Genomic DNA, 26,278 nt, shown 5'->3' on the forward strand with positions numbered 1-26,278 from the left:
GTGAAACTATGCTTTGTGGATGCTGAATGGATTAATCACAGAACATTAAAGACATCACTTAACGAAAGTAGCTTATTCCCGAAAGCTCACAGAATGAGTAAGTCATGGGAATAAAAGGCAGAGCATAGGGGACATAGTCAGTGATACTGGAATAGTACTGTGTTGTGACGGATGGGAGCTGCACTTGCACGAGCACAGCACAATGTAGAGAGAAGAGAGAAGTTAGAAAACTAACATAACAGTGTGTACCAACTATACTTCTATAAAAAAATTAAAATTTAAAAAAACCACGCATACGCTCCCCCCCCAAAAAAAGAGTAAAGCAAAGAAGAGCAAAGACACAATTCTTCGATGACGATACAAATTGGCAATGGAAAAATTCGGCAGCGTCTCTTCAATCTTTCTTTATGCTTGCATGAAAAACACAAAACAGAATCAAGGTTAGCACATCAGGAAGGAACGACCTTTTTCCTGAAAAGCCCATTATGAATTTCCTTTGTGTTTATGCATTTTGCACGCCTCCGGGTCTGACATCACTCATATGCATTATTTAAGTCCTGCAGCAAGTGTCTGCCTGTCTGCTGCAACTTGAACTGGAGGCTTTTTCTTCTGACATTGTGTTCATTCAACAGCCAGATGAATGCTTGTCTCCTCACCGCTTTGTTTTCAGATTCCCCAAATCTTCCAATGGAAATACACATCGTCTGGGTATAAATCAGAAAACGTTTTGAAACTCCGTTCAAAAATGAGAGAGCTGCTACAAGATCCCTTGCACCTCAAATAAAAGAACCTCAAATACAAATCAGTTTGACACATGCACATGAAACCCATGGCTTTTAAATGTCAGCTTAGAAACTGGTAGGTAATCAAGTTAAACACAAATAATTAAGGCTATCACCTGTTACCTATTATGAACTTACCACATACCAGGCACTATGAGCGTGTATACACACTCCCTCGTTCAATCCTCAGAGTAACCTTCTGGGCTAGTCTGTGGCTAATGTGAAATGGCTAATCCCATTTCACAAACTAAGAAAACTGAGGGACAGAGGCTGCATGACTTGCTCACACATAGCTAAATCCCAGGGCAAAAAACTAGCTGAATTTCAAATCGAGGGTCTGCATGACATCAAAGCTTATCTACACATCGCCCGCTCTTATATAACTTCCCCCAAAATAACTAACTACCATTTATCAAGTGACAAGAACTATGCTTGACATTTTAGAGTCATTAACTGATAGAATTCTCACAGCAATTCTGAGAGGTGCTATTATCCCTAAGATAAGGGGAGCTCGAGAGGTCTGGTGACTTGATCCAGGGCACACAATCGCTAGGCTCAAAGGTGCAGAGGAGGATTTTCCAGAAACCTGCTCAACTGCACAAGAGCAACACTTCTGAAGAATTCTGAGCTCAATAAAAGTAAGTATGGGCATATTTTCTTAGGGTTTTATAGTTTTATCTGGGAAATTATCATTATGCTTTGGAAGACAGTAATGTCCCCAAAAGACTGATTTTTCTCATCTCAGGTACATAAGAAAATCGCTATATCGATGTCCTCTCAAGCCAAAATAACAGGATTGTGATCCACTGCTTTCATAAGAATAAATGAACCTCATTTTTCTAACAGACCGATACATACAAGCAGATGTAATGTGCCAAACACATGAAAGGCATACACAAATAAGAAGAAATGTGGTTTTTCTCCTTCCAGTAATTTGCACAACAGAATTAAAGAACCAGCTGTAGCTGTGTCTCCTTTATTTGACTGACTGTATCTGCAAGCTTAAAGGATGTGTTTCTCCTTGTGGATGAATTTTGTATAAATATCTAAGAATATTATATTTTTACTTACTGATGAATTTTGTATTAATCCAATGTTAATTTATTGTTAACGAAATAGTAAGGTGGTTTGTGTATAATCCCACCTCACTCACTGAATTCATAACAACTGTTTAATTACATGGCTAATGGGTTCTGCAGCCATGCTATTTATTATTTCAAATAAAATTATATTGTAAAGCAGGGTGAATTTAAGAATAGATTTTAGGCATGTAACACCCTGAAAATAAAATGAAGCCCATAAAGAAGGATACAAAATTATTTTATTTGTAGTCATGTGTTGTTTCTGTCTGTAAAATGAGAACGTTACCTTTTTCCAATTATGCTATGCATATGACTAAGATAGCAATGAACTCAATAATATATCCTGAAGATTCTCTGCCGAAGCACTTATGTAGAGACTCCACCAGATCCGCACAGGGAATCTTTTCAGGATTTATCATTTACAACCGCAGTGCATGATGCAGAACCAGATAATCACACGGATTCCCAAACCTGGACAGCACAGTTCTCTGATTTTATTGTATATTAGAAGCATCTGGGACTTATGCTTAAAATTCAGACTCCATAGAGCAAAGAGCAGAAAGTCTGATTCAGTAGTTATAGGACGGGTTCAAGAAGCCTGCCCAGCTAATTCTGATATAGCTGGTACTAGAACTCCACATTAAGAGATACTTGTCTACAGTCTCAGAATCTAATTAGGCCACACATTAACACGTGTGTATATGTGAATGTCACATTTGATTTTGAAAATGTGTTTTATTAGAAGATAAAAAACAGATCTGCATCTTTGTACCTTTGCAGAGTCCCCTACCCTAACAATTCTCACGATGATAATGAGCAATCCATTTAAAAGAAGAAAAAAGTGAGTATAACAGGAAGACAAGCAAGTGCAGAAAAAAACGAAGACAGAAAGAAATGTTAACATGAGAAAAAAAGGTTTTGTTTGTATATAAATCTAGAACAGTTATGCCTCAAAATATAGGCCATGGACCAACACTGGGCTATGAACTTACTGTTAATGATCTGAGATAAAGACAGAAATTGAACATGAGCCTTTAGAAACTTTTATAGGAATTTGCCAGAGTAATTTTAAGTCTTTTCAATAATAATAATAATAATAATAACAATAATAATAATGAAAATGTGGACTTATATCTTATAGATCTTGTTTTTATTTCATTTCATTTTTCTAAGTTTATTTTTATTCTATTTCACAGAAGATTGGTATCTCTGATGGAACTGAATGACCATAGGGAATTTGAGAAGCACTGAGGGCTCTAGACAGGAGGGGGCGGTTTCAACCATGCTTGCTCCATCCAGGGAGCCCAGGATTGGATACAAAGTGGCTTTCTGTGATATCCTCTCAAAGGCGAGCAGCCAAAAAGAATTTATTGAATGAATGTCTACAAGAACATCCTCAACTTCTCATACTAGCTCACTCTGAATCTGTCAGCAATATATGAATCTACACGTTTTTGTGACTCTATCAAATTTTCTTTTTAGCTTGTACCACCTCTTAGAATAGCACTTTAGTAAAATTTCCTTAAAAACTACTTTCAATGCATAGAACAGCACATTTCACTTATTACAAATATATGTCTCTCAAATTTCAAACAGACCCTTGAATTTTAACATTTGAGGACTCAGTGAAGAACTTCATCATCACACTGATACCCTATCTGTGAGTCTTTGCTCACATGAATCCATTGTTACAGGCTGTTCTCAGAAACTAGGTCTTTTAACTGCTTTGGTCATCTTAGTATTAGGTCCTTATTAGCTGTCTAATGATTTTCATATTTGGCAATGACATCAGTAATAATAAGCACAAAGTATCAATACATTACACTTATAAGTACATGGAACACAGATCTCATTTTGCAGTTTTCCTGCTTCCTGGTAAACTGAATAATAATTCTCTTCTTTATTGAGACTTGCATTGGAGACAGTAATAAAGTTCAATTCTAGACATATTCTCACAATTCCAGCTCAAGTCAGTATACTCCTTGGTGGCCCCTGCAGTTGCTACTTTTGTCATGTGAGTGTTGCCAAGAATAACTTTTTCTCCTCCAAGTTAAATACGGTGTTTATAGAAGGTGTGGGGCAGAGACTCTGGCAGCATGTGTCTGTACACACAACAGGCAAAGTCACAATAATAGCAACTGTGCTCCTACTTGCCAAGATCTCTAGCCAGGAAGAATGAACAAGGAGGATTTTTTTTCCCCCTAAATAATTGTGTCCCCTTTTTAAAGAGAATAAAGTCAACCTTTAAATATGTAAGTTCGTTCTGTAATGTTTAAAAGTTATAAGTTAAGTCATACACTGAATTTATTCATTTTCTTAACATGTTTTAATAGAATTTCAGACATTTTCTCATTTAGTCCGTTATTTGTATGACTCAAGAGCTCTCTAACAGCTTGTAAGTACAGTACAGAATAGCACTGGTTCTGCACTGGTTCTGCAGCCCAAATGGACATCTATTAGTTGTGTGACCTTGTCAAATGATTAACCTTCCTATACTTCAGTCCATCTATAAAATGGGGACAATACCAATGCATGACCAGAACAATTTTGAGAGGACTGGAAAGCTACATACAGCAAGTAGACAGTGCCTGGCAAAGAGTATTTACTCATTGTCAATAAATTCTCAGATATTAGTGCTGTTATTCTCAACAGAGAAGACTCTAAATCATAGAAATATCTGGAGAAGTTTTTGGAATTTTATTTTTGCAACAAATACTGACACTAAGTAGATACTTCCACCAGGAAGGCAGCTGGCTAGATGAACTGAGCCCTGGAGTCTCCCTGATCTAGGTTATTTGGTGTGAGTAAACCGGGTGCAAATTCAATACTTTCATGAAAATTCAAATAACATCATCGGAGAAAAAGAATTATGTTAATGCCTTTTATTGTACTACATATATTTGTTTCAGCAATTACTCTGGGAAAGGTTAAGTGAAGCAGATAAAACTAAAATCACAAGACATCTTTGTAAAAGTAGATGGCATTCATCCAAAATGCCTTTCCTGGAACAAACTGTAACAACTTGTTTCACTCCCGCCCTTCCCTACCAAGCTATATTTAAGGGTCTGTAAGCATTTCCATCACAAATTGCTGTCATCAGGAGCAGTAATTTTACCTTCTAATCTGTTCTAGAGTTTATAAACATCTCAAATTTTTAAAAAGCTATTGTTTTTAAATTTAAAAACTCCCTTCGGTAAAAGATAATAGTACGGCGGGGGGGGGGGGGGCGGAAACACCAGTAAAGTAAGGATTATTTTACACATGAAAAAAAAATTATCTGCCATGGCTTAATAAGCAAAATAACACACCTGTTCTAGAAATATTGGCCACCTAAGATTATATAAATTCAGAGATCACTGTGTCATGATCTGTAATAATTAGAAACTATGTAAGTATCTGAAAATAAATGTACAGGTACATTATGGCACAGCCAGCCACATTAGAGAATATTATGTTGTCATCACACAATGTTCCCAAATAATTTTTAATGACATAGACAATGTTCATGATATAATAAGTGAAAAAGCACACTGAAGAGCTATGTGCACAATATGAGCTTAATTGGGTTTAAAAATACATATAATATTTCCACCAACACAAAGCTTCCTTTTTCTCCATGTCCACACTTGTTGTTTCTCGTCTTTTTGATTTTCGCCATTCTGACAGCTGTGTGGTGATCTCTCCCTGTGGTTCTGATTTGCATTTCCCTGATGATAGGGATGCTGAGCATCTTTCCATGTGTTTTTGGCCATCTGTACATCTTCTTTGAAAAAAAAAAATGTCTATTCAGATCTTCTGCCCATTTTTTAATCAAATTGTTTGGTTTTATGGTGTTGAGTTGTATGAAGTTCTTTATATATTTTGGATATTAGCCCCTTAATGGATATATCATCTGCAAACATCTTTTCCCATTCAGTGGGTTGCCTTTTTGTTTTGTTGATGGTTTCCTTCACTGTGCAAAAGCTTTTTAGTTTGATGCAGTCCCAATAGTTTATTCTTGCTTTTGTTTCCCTTGCATTGAGACATATCTAGAAAAATATTGCTACAGCTGATGTCAGAAAAATTACTGCCTGTGCTCTCTCCTAGGATTTTTATGGTTTCAGAGCTCACATTTAGGTCTTCAGTCCATTTGAGTTTAGTTTTGTATATGGTGTTAGAAAGTGGTCCAGTTTCATTCTTTTGCGTGTAGCTGTCCAATTTTCCCAACATCATTTATTGAAGAGACTGACTTTTCCCTTCTTGTATATTCTTGCCTTCTTTGTCATAAATTAATTGACCATATAAACATGGGTTTATTTCTGGACCCTCTATTCTGTTCCATTGATCTGTGTGTCTATTTTTGTGCCAGTACCATTATATTTTGATTACTATAGCTTTGTAATATATCTTGAAGTCCAGAATTGTGATTTCTCCAGTTTTGTTTTTCTTTCCAAGATTGCTTTGGCTATTTGGGGTCTTTTGTGGTTCCATATAAACTCTAGGATTATTTGTTCTAGTTCTGTGAAAAATGCTGTTGGTATTTTGATAGGGATTGCACTGAAGCTGTAGATAGCTCTGGGTAGTATAGACATTTTAACAGCTTTTGTGGAATATAGTAAAATTAAAAATAGAAATACTATATGATCTAATAATTCCACTACTAGTTATCTACCCAAAGAAAATGAAGAAACTAATTTAAAAAGATACAAGCACCCCTAAGTTTATTGTAACATTATTTACAATAGCTAAGATATGGAAGCAATCTAAGTGTCCCCTGCTAGATGAATGGGTAAGGAAGATGTGGTACACACACACACACACACACACACACACACACACACATCACAGACATAAAAAGGATGAGATCTTGCCATTTGTCACAACATGGATGGACCTAGAGGGTATTACGCTAAGTCAAATAAGTCAGACTGAGAAAGATGAATACCATATGATTTCACTCATATGTGGGATCTAAAAAACAAAACAAATGAATAAGCATATGCACCAAAAAGCAGAATCAGACCTATAAATACAGAGAACAAATTAATGGTTGTTAGAGGGAAGGGGATGAGTGGCTGGGAAAATGAGTAAAGACATATATACGGGCTTCCAGTTAGGGAATGAAGAAGTCATGGGAATAAAAAGCACAGCATAGGGAATATAGTCAATGATACTATAACAGTGTTGTATGGCGACAGATGGTAGCTACACTTGTTCTGAGCATAGTACATCTAGAGAAGTTGAATCACTGTGATGTACACCTGAGACTAATGTAACATTGTGTGTCCACTATACTCAAAATTTTTTTTTCAAAACACACCTAGTATTTATGACAATAAAGTTGCAAAAGGAACACACTAAAATGTTTATAGTAATTACTGGTTGGCAGGAAGACCTAAGTGTTTCTTATATTTGTTCCATATTTTCTAATTTGTCTCTAATGAACCTGTCCTACTTTAATAACAAAAGAGAGGCTTCAATCTGGCTTAGTGTAACAGAAAAATACAGAAACAGTAATACAGAAAAAAATTAAGTTTGGCATCTCTCTTATCTTTCTATATGCTCTGTGTTCTCCTTTCTAATCTATATTTAATAATAAACTTCTGACATTCAAAAATATTGTTTGTATTAAAGTACTCATTCAAAAGAAGTTTTTAGTTGTCAAATGGAGCTGCCAAAAAAAGTGACCTTGTAGCTAACCACATTTTACCAATAACCCACATCTCAAGATGCTAAAAATCACAAGTATCATTCATCACAAGGAAACTCTAGGGACAAAACACAGATTCAAGATACATCTGATGAAGGAACAATTAAAAAAATTGAAGCAAAAGGTGTCACATGAAAAGTAGTTTGAATCTGAATTTAAAAATTATATTCAAAACTTCAAGTACTCGGGGCACCTGGGTGGCTCAGTCGTTAAGGGTCTGCCTTCGGCTCAGGGCGTGATCCCAGGGTTCTGGGATTGAGCCCCACATCGGGCTCCCTGCTCCACTGGGAGCCTGTTTCTTCCTGTCCCACTCCCCCTGCTTGTGTTCCCTCTCTCGCTGGCTGTCTCTATCTCTGTCGAATAAATAAATAAAATCTTAAAAAAAAAAAAACAATTTCAAGTACTCAATAGTCATCAACCCAAAGAGACCTGCTCTAAATGGGTTTATGACATCAATATAAATTAAATACAAATATAAAATTAGTATGTGAATTATACCTCAATTTAAAAAAAGCAGAAGTGTCTTATATATCAGCTACTATGCAAAGTACTTTTACATATGCTCTTTTTAAATCTTGTCCCTTACTTCAGTGTTAAAAAATTTGGTACAGGGGTGCCTGGGTGGCTCAGTTGTTTAAGACTTCAACTCAATTTCCTCTTGGGTTACGATCTCAGGGTCATGGGCTCGAGCCCCACATGGGTCTCCCCACTGGGTTAGGAGTCTGCCTGGAATTCTCTCTCCCTCTCCCTTTGCCACCCATCCCCCTGGACTCGCTCTCACATGCTCTGTCTCTCTAAATAAATAAATAAATAAAATCTTTTTTAAAAAAAAATCTGGTCTACTTGGAAATACTGTCATATATGCTTCCCAATATCAGTCTATATTCTTTGAGGATAGTAACCACATTTTATCAATCTTCATACTGCTAACAATCATCCAATTGGGAAATAACCAATACATGGCTTTGATTAAATAAATAAGACCTGATTCTATATCTTAGTTTTTACTTCCCACAAACTTTGCCTTAAACATCGTAAGAGTGAAGCACTTCATAACTTACTAGTATCCAAATTTACGTACTCAGGAGCAACTGCTATAACAAAACTTTGAAGACATACTAAGAGTGGAACAGATCCAAAGGCACATCTAAGTAACCTCGTTATACGGAGAAGTAAAAAAAAGAAGAATCTGATAACAAAACATAAATTACAATAATTTTTCATTCTTTAGGGAGAAAAAAAGAAAAGAGTTACAAACTCTGTAAAGACTACTCTGACGATGCCCAGATTTCATTGGCAGGCCAAGGAAGTTTTAACAACATTAGTCTCCAAATCAAAAAGAAACCAAGTTAGTTGAAGCTACGTACTAGCTAGTGCCAAGGAAAAGTAGCTTAGACTTTTAGTGATAAAACAATGAGTAAATTCTAAAAATCCTGAAGAAAGACAAAAAATAGTTTCAAATATAAGCTTAAAGGTAAATTATATTATGGTTCCTTTTAATTCTTTATCTGCTTAAGGTTTTCTGCTATGAAGACTTGTAGTCTTAATCTAAAGTGCTAAAATTTATCTGGGTGCAGACTGCATTCTGAAATGGCCATTCTGAAATGGCCTCAGAATAATTAATGCATGAATGAGGCAAAGCTTCCATTTTACAAAATGATCATGCAATAACAAGTATTATATCTGAAAGGGCTTAGAATGAGCTTTTCTCCCCATTTCTTGCCAGCAGATTAAATCAATACTGCTAAATCAAAAGTAGAAAATGTGGTTCAACTAAACTACTGAATACAAAAGAAGAAAGAAAGGAAAGAAAACCAAGAAGGTTTCCTCCCTTTTTTGGGGACAAGTTTATTCTGACGCATTCTCATGCAGCATTTTTATAATATTTGAAAACCAGGTTCCATTGCTAATATTGTGTTCAGATTACTTTTTCAGTCATTACTCTGAGAGTAGCAAAGTCACAAAAGCCTCCTCTGGGGTGTTTATTGGGTTGTGAGTCAATGGGACTGCCATATGTATAGCAGGCCATTAAGAGCCCAAGCTCAGGAGTCAGGTTGCTGAGTTTATACCTGGACCCTTCTATGTCCTGTTTTTGTCACCTTGGTCAAGTCATTTAAACTGCCATTGTACAGGGCCAAAATAGTATACATAGTGATACAGTATGCTACACACACACACACACACACACACACACACACACACACACACAATTTGCTTTTATTTATTAAAAAATAAATAAATAAACATGGGGATGATAAAGAAGAAGCCACCACAAATGGTTACCTGAAGAAAATGAGGATTCAGTGTGGAGGTATCAGGGAGAAAATACAAAATTGCTCTTAAAATACCTTCTTATATAGTTTTTCCATTGACCTAAATAGTACAGTTTGAGTATTTAAAAAACCATGCAACTCATTAAAACAAATACAAAATTTCTTACACACATGAGTTCATAATGATATTAAAATATACATAGTCACTCATCAAAAAGAAACACCTGATGATGAGTGATGCCAAGCAACTTTTCATGTGTCTGTTGGCCATCTGTATGTCGTCTTTGGAGAAACATCTAATCATGTCTTCTGCCCATTTTTTAATTAGATTATTCATTTTTTGGAAAATACAAATCAAAACTACGATGAGATATCACCTCACACCTGTCAGAATGGCTAAAATCAACAACACAAGAAACCACAGGTGTTGGCTAGGATGTGCAGAAAGGACAACCCTCCTGCACTGTTGGTGGGAATGCAAACTAGTGCAGTCACTCTGGAAAACAATATGGACGTTCCTCAAAACATTAAAAATAGAACTACCCTATGATCCAGCAATTGCACTGCCAGGTATTACTCAAAGAATACAAAAACATGAATTAAAAGGGGTATATGCACCCCAATGTTTATAGCAGCCTTATATACAATAGCCAAATTATGGAAACAGCTCAAATGTCTATCAACTGATGAATGGATAAAGAAGATGTAGTATATATGTGCAATGGAATATTACTCGGTCATAAAAAAAATGAAATCTTGCCATTTGCAACAACATGGATGGAGCCAGAGAGGATTCTGCTAAGTGAAATAAGTCAGTCTGTGAAAGACAAATATCATATGATTTCACTCATACGTGGAATTTAAGAAACAAATGTAAATGGGGTAAAAAAGAGAGAGAGGAGCAAATCAAGAAACAGACTCTTAACTACAGAAAACAAACTGATGTGTGACTAGAGGGAAGATGGGGGGTTGGGTTAAATAGGTGATGGGGATTAAGGCCGGCAAGTGTTGTGATGAGCACTGGTGTTTTATGGAAGTGCTGAATCACTATATTGTATACCTGAAACAATTATTATACTGTATACTAGCTAACTGGAATTCAAATAAAAACTTAAAGAAAAAAGAAAAACTGCTAACATCATACTTAATGGTTAAAAACTGAGAACCTTCTCCCTAAGAGCAGGAATGAGACAGAGATGTCTGCTTTTGACTCTTCTATAACATTGTATTGAAAATTCTAGCCAGATCAATTAGGCAAGAAAGGGAAATAAAAGTTATTCAAATTTAAAGAGAAGTAAAATTGTCTGTATTTATAGTTGACACAATCTTATATAGAAAATCCTAAAGAGAGGTGCCTGGGTGGCTCAATTGATTGGGTGTCAGACTCTTGAGTTCAGCTCAGGTCATGATCTCAGGGTATGGAATTGAGCCCCACATCTGGCTCCATGCTCAGCAGGAAGTCTGCTTCTCTCCCTCTGTTCCTCCTGCCACTCAGGCACACTCTCTCTCTCTAAAGTAAATAAATAAATCTTAAAAAAAAAAAAAAAAAGAAAATCCTGAAGAATCCACAAAAAACTATCAAAACTAATAAATGAATTCATCAAAGCTGTAGGATGCAAGATCAAGACTCAAGATTCAGTTGTATTTCTATACACCCGCAATAAATATCCAAAAGGGGAATTAAGAAAGCACTTCCACTTACAATAGCATCCAAAAGTATAAAATATCTAGGAATAAATTTAACCAAGTAGAAAGACTTGTACACAGAAATCTACTAAACATTGTTTAAAGAAATTAAAGATGACCTAAGTAAATGGAAAGACATCTTATATTCATGAATTATAGATTTAAGATTTTTAAGATGTCAATACTAACTAAAACAATCTACAGATTTCAGTGCAATCACTATCAAAATTCCAATGGCCTTTTTTTTTTTCAGAAATGGAAAAACTGATTTTCAAGTTCATATGAAATTGCAAAGGGGCCCAAATAGCTAAAACAATCTTAAAAAAAAAAAAAAAGTGGGAAGGTAACATTTCCTGATTGAAAAACTTACTACAATGCTATAATAATCAAAACAGTGTGGGTACTGATATCAGGATAGATGTACAGAACAACAGAATAGAATTGAAAGTACAGAAATAAACCCATACATCTATGGTCAATTGATTTTTAATAAGGGTGCTAAGACCATCCAATAGGGAAAGAACAGTCTCTTCAACAAATGGTTCTGGAATAACTGGATTTCCACATGGAAAAGAATGAAATCAAACCCCTACCTCACACCATATACAAAAAATTAACTTAAAAATTGACCAGTGACCTAAATGTAACAGCAAAAACTATGAGTCTTAGAAGAAAATATAGAGGTAAATGTTCACGAACTTGGATTTGGTGAGGGAATCTCAATTATAGCAATAAAAGCACAAGCAACAAAAGAAAAAAATAGCTAAGTTGAACTTCATCAAAATGAAAAACCTTTGGGTTTCAAAGAACCATCAAGAAAGTGAAAAGACAACCTACAGAATGGGAGAAAATATCTGCAAATCATAAATCTGTTAAGAGTCTAATATCCAGGATATATAAGGAATTCTTACAATGAATTCTTGCAACTACAAAAAGACCAAAAATCGAATTTAAAAATGAGCAAAGGACTTAAATAGACACTTCTCCAGAGAAGATATACAACTAGGCAACAAACACATGAAAAGGTGCTCAACATCATTAATCACTAGGAAAATGCAAATCCAAATCATGAGGAGATACCACCTCACACCCACCAGAAGGGCTATAAGAATAAGTGTTGGCAAGGATGTGGAGAAATCAGAACTTTTGTACATTACAGGTGGAAATGTAAAATGGTACACCTGCTGTGAAAAAGTTTGGAAGTTCCTCAAAAAGTCAAACACATTTGAGATACCATATGATTTAGCAATTTTACTCAGAGGTGTATATATCCTAAGAATTGAAAGTAGTTATTCAAACAAATACCTGTACACAAATGTTCATGGCAGCATTATTCACAGAAGCCAAAAGGTTGAAATAACCCAAATATCTATCAATGGATGAAAGAATAAATAAAATGTGGTCTATCCATACAATGAATACTGTAGTACTGAGTCATAAAAGAAATGAAGTACTGATACATGCTACCACATGGATGAACCCCAAACACATTACGCAACTGAAAGAAGCCACATACAGAAGATCATACATTGTATGATTCCATTTACATAAAACATGCAGAATAGGTAAATCCATAGAGACAGAAGAGTGAACTGGTGGTTATCAAGGGCTCAGGGTAAGAGGGCTGGGAAGTGACTGCACAATGGATATGGAATTTCCTCTAAGGGTGGTGAGAATGTTTTGGACCTTGATATAGGCGGTGGTAGTACAAAATTATAAGTGGATTAAATGTCATTGAACGGTACACTTTAAAATGTTTAATTTATGCTATGTGAATTTTACCTCTACTGAAAATAAGAATCCTTGCATTGATGTAATATATGTATGTGTCACATATATATGTATACATAATTATTCACTAAAACGTTACTTGTAGTCGAAGAACATCTCAACAATTAAATAAATAGTATGCAAATATATAAGAATGGGGCTCTTTCTATATACTGACGTGGAAAAATCTAAGAAATATATTAAGTGAAACGATCAAGGTATAGAAGGATGTACATATTTTGTTATTTTTTATAGAAAATCTAGGAGAATTTAAAAATATGTATATATTTGCACTTGCTTGTATGTATGTATAGACACACACACGCAGAATATATATCCATCCACATATAATCATCTGGAAAATCTGAAAGGATAAGCCTGAAAGAATTAAGCATTGTTACTTGTTGGAAGGAAAGGGAGAATTTTGGAAATGCAGGAGAGGCTGAAGGGAGATTTTTCAAGCTATACATTTCTTCGTTTAAAAAATTCTTGATCCCTAAAGGGGGGGTAATCAGAAGGGGGAATGAAACATGAGAGACTATGGACTATGAGAAACAAACTGAGGACTTCAGAGGGGAGGGGGGTGGGGGAAGGGGATAGACCGGTGATGGGTAGTAAGGAGGGCACGTATTGCATGGTGCACTGGGTGTTATACACAACTAATGAATCATCGAGCCTTACATCGGAAACCGGGGATGTACTGTATGGTGACTAACATAATATAATAAAAAATCATTAAAAAAAAAAAATTCTTGATCCCTGTGACTCTATCATTTAAACTAAAAAAGACCTTTGTTACATGGTTATTCAAATATGACAAAAGACTCTATTTTTAAATTATTTTAACACCGCGATTTTTTTTATTTAAATTCAAGTTATTTAACATACAGTGCAGTACTAGTTTCAGGAGTAGAATTTAGTGATCCATCACTTAAAATAACACCCAGTGTTCATCCCACCAAGTGCCCTCTTTAATACTCATCACCCATTTAGCCCATCCCCCCCTCCAACAATCCTCAGTTTTTAACATAACTATTTGTAAATAAAATTAGAAACTGGAGACATTTTCAAATTTTGCCAATCACTGTAGTCAAGACAAAGTTTATGAACCCCAAAAAGAAGGGAGTGACAGTCTGTACAAGGTGATAAAGGACTGTGCTCTCCATCTGATAGCAATAGATGCCCTAGTTTGCCTGCATTATTTATAAATAACCCGCCTTTTAAAAAAAATATTTACAGCAACTGATTCAAATGGAAACTGTGCTTCCATCTTGCTTCACAGTGAAGGTTTTAAACCGGGGTAGCTGAGATGATTAGGCTATACTATAAAAAAGGTATTGGCTTCAATATTGGTAAAAATTACATTGGAGATGGTAGAAGGACTACAAGTAATTTCTATTTTATTCTTTCTATTCTCTGTATTTTCCATGTTTTTCACTGAGTTTAATTTTCATAATCAGGGATAAAACTGTATTTTATAAGACAAATGATTGTAGTGAGAATACAGAGGATGAATTGCAGCAGGAAGAGACTGGAACAAAATATCAGTCAGGAGTGTGCTCCAAAATTAGGGAATAGATGACAAGTATCTGAATAAAAGCAGAGGCAGTGAGGGTAGAAATAGGTGCTGAAGAGGTGAACTGACCAGGCCAGTTGTGTGGAAGTGATGAAGAAAACTCTAAGTCTCAAATCTCCATGTGGGTAACTGCCACCAGCAACATGAGAGAAAAGAAGAGGTGAGTTGGTTACAGGATGGAGGGTGTAGTCAAGTTTGGTTTGGGTGATAATAAGTCTGAGGAGTATGGGGTCCACCCAGGTGGAGATGTCAAGTCAACAGCGGAAATACAATGATGGCACTCAGAAATAATTAAAATTGGAGATTTAACCCTATGGGTGTTAGCTGAAGCCATGGGGATAGATGGCTTGCACAGAATGTGCCAAGAGCAAAATTAGAAGAAAATGACCTAGTATAAAAACCTGGAGAATGCCAGTATTTAAAGTGGAAGAAAACAGGTAATTAGGAGAGAGAATTGTCTGATATAAGGCCAAAAAAATATACATTTTCAAAAAGGAAACTGTGAGATCATTCTGAAAGATTAGAGGATAAAGCCTGAAAAATGTCCATCACATTTAGCAATGATGAGGTCCCTAATGACCTTGGTGGGGGCAGTACCAATCAAATATTGAAGCTGAAAGCTAGACAAAGGTAGGTTGAAGTGTAAAATGGAAGGTGAACATTTCAACCAATAAAACGAAATCATTCGCTGGTGAACTTTCATACTGTATGTAAACCATTCATTGCAAATCTTTTTTTTTTTAGCTTTTATTTATTTATTTTTTTAGTAATATCTACAGCCAACGTGGGGCTCGAACTCACAACCCCATGATCAAGAGATGAATGCTCCTCCAACGGAGCCAGCCAGATGCCGCTCATTGCAAATCTGTAATAAGTGAACATGGAAACTATATTCTCTTCTGCTTCACGAGTTGTTGAGGATTAGATGAGGCAATGTGCGCACAGCAACTGGCTTAGTGTCTGTCCCACTCTAGAGTCAGATGTTCTATCTCCTAATTCTTCTATCTGTGCAAAACCAAAGAGAAATGAAATCTAGATCTCCCAAACTGAAGGACTGTGCATTATGCTTACTCATTCACTTGACAGTGAACATGCATTGAGCCCCTTCCATGGGCCAAATACATGCTGGATCCTGGGGACACAAAAATGATTCAGGTTTGGTCCCAACTCTCACAGGCCAGAGGAGGCAATGGCTATATTAAAAAAAAAAAAAAAAAATCACAAGGTGGCAAGAAAAATCACAGAATGTGAAGTTACTTACAGAGTTATGGGAAAGCAAACAAGAGAACACAAATTTACAAGCATTTATACAATGAAATGATGAAAACAACACTTACAATTCCCCTCCCTAGCTCCTCCCTAGCACTTTCACAGTCCTTCATCACAATGTCCTGAGTAAGACTGGAAAAAAAGAAAAAAGAAAAAACCCAACAGGAGTGCCTGGGTGGCTCGGTCGGTTGGGCGTCCAACTCTTGATTTCAGCTCAGGTCATGATCATGGGGTCCTGGAATTGAGCCCCACATCTGGCTCCGCACTCAGCAGGGAATCTGCTTGAGGATTTCTCTCCCTCTCCCTATACCCCTCCCCACTAAAATAAATAAATAAATCTTTAAATAACAACAAAACCTAAACTGCCAATTGATTAATTTTTATATGCTTTATAAAATATCAATCACTTATTCTAAATACCTATGTTTAATCTATTTTATTCTTCTCTGCATTTCTCAATAACATCATGACATTAACAATAAATCTCCTGAGTCACCTTTTGATGGTTTCTGTATCCCATATGCAGTAAATCACAATGTAATCTCATTAAGATGTAAAAGCTTCCTCTGCCTTACAAACAACAGCTCATTTACTTAATCAGAATATAAAAGCTAGAGTTACTTAATGGAAAGTATTCAATAGACCAATGAAAATGGGAATATTAAAGCATCTTTTAATATGATCTCAGTTGAGAGAAATTAATGTTTCATCCTGTAAGATGCCTTCCTGAGATCCTGTATCCTTAACCATCCCTCTTCATTAATTGCCCTATAATCTGATGCCATAACTGACTCATTCTGCTCATGTAGGTAAGACTCTAGACAGCTAGGTTTCAGGTCTTAGAAGATCATTTTCATGACCTGGGACTAGTTCTTTAACTTCTCTGCAACTTCAGTGAAGGAACTGAAAATACCTGTCAGCCCAGTCGAGGTTGTTGAAAAAAGGAAATTTTTACCAAAGTGCTCTTCAAACAGTCAAGTGCAATACTAATGCAAAGTATGTGACTGGTTTGTGACTTACCTGGATTATAACTGCTACAGTAGAGGAGTTTCGTTTTCTTAATTACTTATTCCAAAACAGTCCAAAGGAAACCAACCAGATTGGAAGTTTATAAATATCTACTGAGTATGTTTCATTAATGTAAAATGCCTCATTTAATGTAATAAAATGTCAGGACAGTGCAGAGCTATGTATTCTGAACTTCCTCCTACTAATATATACAAATGTGCCACCTCCACCCCCCTGTCCTTCAATCTGTTTGGAAACAAGAAACATAGGCTATAAATTTACGAAGAGTTGAACTAAGAAGAAAGTAAAATGACAAATCTATCCAACAGTTATTTATTGAGTGCCTGCTTTGTGCCAGGAATAATTCTAAGCCCTTGGGATATAACAGTGAACTAAACAAATAAAAAACTCCTGTCCTTATGGAGCTTACTTACATTCTAGCAGAAGATGGAAGGGGGAGATAGACAATAAATAACACACATCATGGGTAAATTATAGAGTCTAATGGAAAGTGATAAGTGTTTGGGGAAAAACTGTAGACAGGTAAAGGGTCTCAAGAATAGGAAAGCAAAACAGGCTTCATTCAGCAGGCGACACTGGAGCGAGGAACTGAGTCAAGTTTGGGGAGTTAACCTATGTGTCCCAGGCACAGAGAACCAAGGTGCAAAGACCCTAATGCAGAGGCTTGCTAGAATCACTTGAGGAGCAGCAAGGTGATTGAAGAGAACATTTGAAGACGCAAAGGGAACAGAGAAATTGAGAGCAATATGAACAAACAGACTGCCTGTCTGATTCAGCTTTTCATGGCAGCCTCTGCTTACAGCACTCATTGGTGTCGGCTCATAAGCTAGGCACCCCTGTACTGCAAGTTAGGAATGGGAAAAAAAATCTCCCTGACCTTCTGTGTTCTGAGTCTCTTTTCAAGCAGGGCCAAGACCATCTCCTTCCTAGACAGTGTTTTGTGAATTTGATTAATGAATGATCCCTTTTATCAAGGGGGAAAAAAATTCTGGCATAGTCCCTACTGTAAGTAAGTCATTTTACCATAATATTATATACACACAAATATATAACTAAATGCCAATTGTACTAAAGAAATATGTAAAACAAAAACTGCATTAATTACAAGCAAAACTGAAAAATAAATAAAATTCTAATTAACAATGCTCATTTACTGCAATTGTTACTGGTGTTTTGCTGGAACTATAAGGAGATTTTATCACACTACTAACAGCAAAAGTTATTTTGAGTTAATTATGAAAATCATGCATGATGCTAGATGATAACTCAGTTCTGCTCACTTTTCACTATCAAAACTACTGTGAAATCCTTGGTTTTGGCCCTTTCTTGGCACAAGAACATTACTTGCATATTAACCCTACCTTTTGTCTTTTCTCATAGGCTCAGACAATGAAAGCAGAATTACTCAGTGACAGCAGCATTGTAAGCACAAACGCTATACACTGATGACCCTAATGGGTCAGAAAACGTTTACATTTTTTAGGAGGATTATCCCTGGAACAAAACACAAAAAACTTCTTGTAAAAAGTGCACCCCTGAGAATATGCTTACATGTTCCCAGGGATCTGGATCTTTGGCTGCATCTCAGCCTATAGTTAATAAGCCGAGAAGAGACCACTGAGGTGTGTGTAGAGTGTGAAGTATGTAAGAGAAAAATATGCCAAATTAGAGCATTTGTTTTCCTTGCTGTTACTTTGAGAATATCATTTAGCAACTTCCTGTTTCATTGAAAAGTAGCATCAGTAGATAATTTTTTATCAAATTCAAAGCCCTCATTTGCCTCAGTTAAATTAAATCAAGCTTATGAGCATTGAGTTATTTAAAAAACATTCTTTAAAATACTATGTAAGGGGCGCCTGTGGCACAGTAAGTTGAATGTCTGACTCTTGGTTTCCATTCAGGTCATGATCTCATGACCATGAGATTGAGCCCCATGTCAGGCTCTGAGCTCAGCGTGGAGTCTGCTTGAGATTCTCTCCCTCTCCCGCTGTTCCTTCCACTCGAGCTCTCTCCCTCTCTCTCCCTCTCTCTCTCTCTCTCTCTCAAATAAATAAATCTTTGGGCACCTGGGTGTCTGCCTTTGGCTCGGGTCATCATCTCAGGGGCCTGGCATGGAGCCTGGCATCCGGCTCCCTGCTCAGTAGGGAGCCTGCTTCTCCCTCTTCCTTTGTCCCTCCCGCCCACTTATGCTCTTTCTCTCTCTCTAAGCAAATAAATAAAATCTTTAAAAATAAAATAAAATAAAACTTTAAAAATAAATATATAAAAATAAGATACTATTTTATTATTCTAATTATGCAGAAAGGTCATTTCCTAAAGACTGATACCTTGCTTTTGCTTTTTCATGACTTTCTTTAGGTATATGGATTTAGCATCTTATATAGTATGTATTATCCGTCATGTATTGTTCAGAGTGTTTTTTAATTATTAATTAATTAATCCTAACATCAATTCTATGACCTTCAGATGCCATTATTATTCCCATATTGCAGAGGGTGAAACTGAGTCACAGAGAGATTATGTAATATGCCCACAGCCACACGGCTGATTACTGCTGAGCCAGGATTCAATCCAAACATCTGGCTTCAGAGTACATAAGTTTAACTACCACACTATGCTACCTTACATTTACTCGTGGGCCTTCAACAAATACCTATTTTCTTTTTCCCTAATGCATTTATAGCAATTAATCATATGTATGATTTTCAAAATATAAGACTGGAAATCTAGAAAAGTGAAATAGGTGAATTTTGCTGGGTATCAAAAGCAAACTATCATGGTAGCTTTGCAGAAGTAAAAGTGTTAGGGTTACTGGATGTGTTTGTCAGATACAAGAATCACTGTCCGCAGAGTGTTTTCTGATTATTACAGTTAACTTTTGTTGGCACCAGGGACATGGCTACTGCCACAAGGAGGAACACCCTTGTGAAAAACTGAACAGAAGTATAGACCTCTCTAGCGGAGAACCCTGACAGGCAACAGGAAAGCAACAGTTCCTACAATGTGAAGCATCTATTAGCACACGTAAATTGTGACTCCAGTGCAATCTGTTCTGAATTAGTCACTTTATGGACCATTCAGGAGACATTTTTCACCCATGTCTGGTTTCTGTCTCCAGACACAAGGTGACACACAGACCTCACACCATTGACTGAAGAATATTCCATGCATGAAAGTAACTGCCGTATTGCAGAACTGTCTGTTGCAAGCAAACAGATGTGCTACTGAGAAGCCTTACAGAGAGATTTCCTTAGAAGTGCAAATGTTCTAAAGTCCATGTTGAGAAACTTTAGTGCTTTGAGAAGTCACTACGAAAGAGGGCTCCTGGTCAAATCAGAGCAGAATGTGGTGGACACTATCTACTCCCTCCTAGAGGTTCTCAACATGCATTAGCACATAGAAAAGCTCCCAGAAGCCTTTTGACTTCTGTGGTGTCATAAACTGATTCAACTGATTAAACCCTTTGTCACATAATACCTACAAACAGCTTGGAGAATGTAGTTTGAGAGACTGTGACTCAGTGAAATCCCCACTATTCTGGATCTGCCTCCTGGCTCTATGAGAGGTTTGATCCTGCTCAGGCTCCCAGAGTTGGTCAGAATCAGAAAGGCAGTCTTAGCTGAGGAGGAAAGGTAATTTGAAGGGGGCCTAATTCTTGTATCCTCTGGACTTTTAGGAAAACTACTCAGAAAGCCAAACTATCAACACAAGTTTGCTTAGTAGCCAGAAATCAGATGTAGGGACATGACTTCAGATGCCTAAAGGTTTCTGGCTAATACCACCTGATACATGTGCCTCTGGCCCTTGGGACCACACAGACCTCATCCTTAGGCCAGCACATTTTTTCCCCTAAACAGTGATTGGATGGACACTGCCAAGGACCACACTGCTCACCTTAAGCTTCTACAGCTATCCAAGACCCCTTCTGATTTTTCATAACCTTTCTGGTTATTTCAAAACAGGTCTGTTACAGCCAGGGCTTGGAATAATAACAGTCAACATTTTTTTAGTACTTCCCCAATATCAGGTACTGTATGAAGTTGATAATCATTAGCTCTTATAATTTTCCCTACAGCGCCATGAGGTTGACCCTATTATCATGCCCATTTTATTCATGAGAACCCGAGGCTCAAATAAGTCAAGTAGTTTACCCAACCTCACAGAGAAAAAGCAGCCAAGTCAAATTTGACTCCAGGCCACCAGTTTTCAGAATCTATGCCCTTTACCAGCTGCTTTCATAATTTTAAGACCTGACAACTTTGCAACTTTTTTTAAGGCTGTGTGGCATGATCAATACGTCAACTTTGTAGCTTAATTCTCAGAGGGGTGATTATTTTTACATTCTTGCCAGCAGTCCTTGTGCTCCCCCAAATTATCATACATCATGACTTCACAGCAGCTACGATCTTGATTACCTCTCACACTAAGCGGCAAAAGTTGCTGCATGGAACATTAAGCACACAAGAAATGCCCCTGGCTAGATTACTAGCCTTTTCTGTGCCTGATTTCCTCAGCTCTAAAACAGAAACTGCACTTGCACTAATTTATAACATGGCAGGGATAGTACTGTGAATGCACTTTCAGCTGCCTGGGGGAAATAATGACATCCACAATCTTTTTTTTTTAATTTAAAGATTTATTTATTTGAGAGAGAGCAAGGGAGTGGTGGGGGGAGGGGCAGAAGGAAAGAGAGAGCGAGAACCTCAAGCAGACTCCATGCTGAGTATGGAGCCTGACATGGGGCTCGATCTCATGACTCCAGAGATCACAACTTGAGCCAAAATCAAGAGTGGGACTCTCAACCAACTAAGCAACCCAGGCGCCCCTTGTTTTTTTATTAATACAAGACTTTCATACTTAATGCCTGTATGGGCCAATTCACCATTCTAGAAACAAACACATCTCTGCAAACCCTGTCACCATAAGAAACAAGATACTAGGAGAGAACTGGATTAAGACTTCACTCATACCAAGTAAGACAGATGTTCATATTTGTGATGAATGAGCTAAGTATTTAGATAAAAGGATTATCTGATTGGAACTTTGCATGTTGTCTAGGAAATTCAACATGGTATATTCTTGTATTTATTGGCACTGGTGCTGGAGATTGTCTATTTGCCCCACCTCCACCACTGTCTACTCTGTATCCTTCTCCACTCTGCTCTCTGCCCTGGGAAACTCAACAGTAAGGAGTGTATCACTGAGTTGTTCAAGATTGCACTTGGGTTTAGTCAGCAGGGAGCACAACAAGAGATGGGAGGGAGGGAGTAAAGAAAGGTAGGGATATTAAACTCCCAGTCCTAAATATATAGGTCTCCTGGAGGTTATAGAGCTCTTACCAGGTGACCCCCTCCACCTGGCTCTCTGTTATCCAGGTTCAAGTAACGGCCCCCCTTCTTGCATCTTCAAGCCTAGGATACCCTATTCCATTGTGATTCCCCTATGTCCCACTCATACCGTTGTAAACAGTCCTGTATTGAAGGCTCCTCAAATTACCTAAAATGAGATGGTCATCTGCATCTTGCATGGATCTTGACTGACATAGCACTCAATCAAGAACTTCTGTGTGCCATTTTTCTACTGAGTTGATATTACTCTCATTATAATATTTAATTCTCATGAATGTATAATTTAGATTGTATGGTCTCACATTTGGAACCCCACAGTTTATCAAGTATAATCCTATATAGTTCCCACTTCTCAAGGTTTAGTTCTTCTATTCTTTCTCTCTCAAGCTGCACTTAGCTCTCTGGAACCAGAATAAGGAGGTATTATGTATTCTAGTCCCCGATATTATATTAGCTTCCTAGGACTGTCATAACAAAGTCTCACAAACTGAGTGGCTTAGAACAAAAAAACTTATTCTCTCAGAGTTCTAGAAGCCAGAAGTCTGAAATCAAGCTGTTGGCAAGGTCACGTTCCCCTGAAGGCTCTAGGGAAGAACCCTTCCTTGCTTCTTCCTAGCTTCTGGTAGTTGTTGGCAGTCCTTGGCAGTCCTTGGCTTGTAGCTACATCACTCCAATCTCAGCCTCTGTCTTCCCCTGAACTTCTTATAACTATTTGTCCTCTCCTTTTTTAGGGATACCAGTCATTGTACTTAGGACCTGTCTTAAGCCAGCATGACCTCATCTTAACTAATTATATCTGCAGAGATCCAATTTTCAGATAAGGTCACATTCTGAGGTTTCAGGTAGACATAAATTTTGGGAGGTCACTATTCAAATCACTACAGATATGCTATGTGAATTTGTACAAACCATTTTCCTTTTTAGATTCAGTTTTTTAATCCATAACACAGATTATCCAAAAATTGGTAACAGAGTAGAACAAAATTGAATAATATTGTTCTTCATCTCCCACTGCGTCAAACACTGCTAAGTGATTACACAACTCTTCCCAGAATGAAGCCTCACTCTCACTAAACATAGTACTCGATATAGCTTCTACTATTCAACTCAGATGGGCACGTAAGATGAAACCTGTTTTCTGTGTCAGGGCTGTGTGATCTCTGGGGGTCACCCCTTCTAATTATTCGATTTTAAGTTTTATACTCATTAATTAAAGTGCTACATACAGAAGCTTAAGGAAATGTGTTATATAAAAGAAATGTATTCTTTTAATAGTACATGTTCAAGTCAAGGACTTAGGAGAAAAGATTTGTTTGTTGGTGTTTAGTCAGCAATGTAACACAACACGTTCCATCTTCTAACACATCAAAATAATAGTTTATAAATCTCAGACGTAGGAAAAGTTAATGGAAAAGCATGAATCATCCCCTTAACAAAATATAAAATACAAAGGGGCGCCTGGGTGGCTCAGTTGTTCAGTGGCTGCCTTCGGCTCGGGTCATGATCCCAGGACCCTGGGATCAAGTCCTGCATTGAGCTCCCGGCTCAGAAGAGAGTCTGCCTCTGCTGCTCCCCCTGCTTCTGCTGGCTCTTCCTCTCTCTCTCAAATAAAACATTAATTAATTAATTAATTAAATTTAAAAATGCCAGTGCCACCACTATGTTTCAGAAATATTGCTGCAACAAAAGAAACAGAAATCAACACTGAAACAACAGTAAATCAACAGAGAAAAGGAAGGCATGAAAATATCACTCTTCACATTCAAAACTTACATATTCCTATAAAATGATTCCAAAAAATACTCCAGATAAAAGTGAAAATAGAGTATAATTTGTTTTCTATTTCTCTCATTACCTAAATTATAAGATAAATTAATTAGATAAAGGGAAGCTACATTCTGCTATATCTTGATTTTGAGACTAATACTTCCTTCATTTCTCTTCCTGAATTTGGGTCTTGTGTTATAATTTTAGTGAGTCAATAAACACCACACCTCTAGTCCATGACAGAGTTCAGACTATCAAGAATTAGATACAGAAGCCAAGTGGGCAGACGATCTATCCAGTATCCTGGCTCAGAAAGGTCGATTAATTCACCCCAGATCATATAGTTAGTAGAGAGCTACAGCTAAATTCAGGTTTGTACAATTCCAAAGCCCAATATACCACAGTGCGTCTCTGAGAAAAAGAAAAAATGGATTTGCAAATATTTTTTAAAGATTTATTTATTTATTTGAAAGAGAGAGAGACAGAGAGAGTACAAGCAGGGGGAGGGGCAGAAGACGGAGTGAGAATCTCAAGCAGACTCCCTGCTGAGCGCAGAGCCCAATGCTGGGCCCCATTTCAAGACCCTAACATCATAACCAGAGCTGAAATCAAAGTCAGATGCTCAACTGACTGAGCCACCCAGATGCCCCTGGATTTACAAACGTTATTTTTAAAAATGTTTGCCACTCAATGAAAAAAGAGCAGTCTTTTGAACAAATGGTTCTGGGAAAACTGGATATCCACATAGGAAAAAATGAAGTTGGAATTTTACCTTACACCATATAAAAAATTAACTCAAAATGGATCAAAGATATAAACATAAGAGCTAACATTACAAAGCTCTTAAAACATAGGAAGAAAGCTCATAATGTTGGATTTGGCAATAATCTCTTGCATATGGTGCCAGAAACACAGGCAACAAAAGAAATAGGAGATGAGGTGGATTTCATCGAAATTTAAAACTTTGACACTATCAAGAGAGTGAAAAGGCAACCCAGAGAATGGGAGAAAATATTTGCAAATCAGATATCTGTTAAGAGATTCATATACAAAATATACGAAGAACCCTTACAACTCAACAGCAACAACAACAACAAAAAACCTGGTTAAAAAATGGGCAAAATGCTTCCACAGACATTTCTCTAAAAAAGACATACAAGTGGGCAATAAGCACATGGAAAGTTGCTCAGCCTCACTGACCATTACAGAAATACAAACTAAAACCACAATAAGATTTCACTTCATACCCATTAAAATGCTTATTATCAAAACAAAACAATACGACATAGAAATTAGAATTCTATGTATTGCTAGTGGAAACAAACACCGGAGACTGTGGAACTGTGGCAAACATGATGGCAATTTTTCAAAAAATGAAACACAAAATAACCACATGATCCAGAAATTCCACGTCTGGATACATACCCAAAAGAATTGAAAACGGTAGAGGTATTTGTACAGCTATGCTTACGGCAGCACGATTCACAACAGACAAAAGGTAGAAGCAACCCAATGTCCATCAATGAATGATTAGATAAACAAAATGTGGTATGTGCATACAATGGAATAGTATTCAGTCTTTGAAAAGAAGGAAATTCTGACACATGCTACAATATGGATTAATCCTGAAGACATTATGCTAGGTGCACAAAAAGACAAATTTCGTATGATTGCACTTATATGGTGTACCTAGAGTAGTCAAATTCATAGAGGCAGAAAGTAGAATGGTGGTTGCCAGGGATCAGGGTTGGGGGAGTGGGGAAAAACACCTGCATGTCTAAATGCAATAAAAAAAACACACACAAAGAAAAGCAATAGCATAAAAGTAATTGAAAAGCTTATAATTCAAACTATAAAAACAGTTTTTAGGTAAACACATATGGTTAAGTCCTAGGATCTGTTTACAAAATAATGAAAGAAAATACATACACAACCAAAAATACATAGTGAATTATTACATTGAGAAGAGTTCAGAAATGTCATTTTTAAAGATTCACTGCACATCTA

General features: G+C 36.9%; 1 protein-coding gene and 1 long non-coding RNA gene across 3 annotated transcripts in view; one reads left to right on the plus strand and one right to left on the minus strand.

The window, feature by feature from the left end:
* The window catches only part of HECW2 (HECT, C2 and WW domain containing E3 ubiquitin protein ligase 2), a 225,524-nt gene that overhangs the window by 165,962 nt on the left and 33,284 nt on the right, over positions 1-26,278 (minus strand). The gene's annotated exons all lie outside the window — the stretch shown is intronic.
* Positions 1,336-4,095, plus strand: LOC148110788 (uncharacterized). The gene is made up of 3 exons (XR_015726094.1): positions 1,336-1,420; positions 2,645-2,705; positions 3,061-4,095. It is a non-coding gene; the product is annotated as an uncharacterized LOC148110788 (long non-coding RNA).

Source organism: Ursus americanus, chromosome 1 (genome assembly GCF_024610735.1).
Source record: "Ursus americanus isolate L20-20 chromosome 1, mUrsAme1.1.p, whole genome shotgun sequence".
In the NCBI taxonomy this organism is placed as follows: domain Eukaryota; kingdom Metazoa; phylum Chordata; class Mammalia; order Carnivora; family Ursidae; genus Ursus; species Ursus americanus.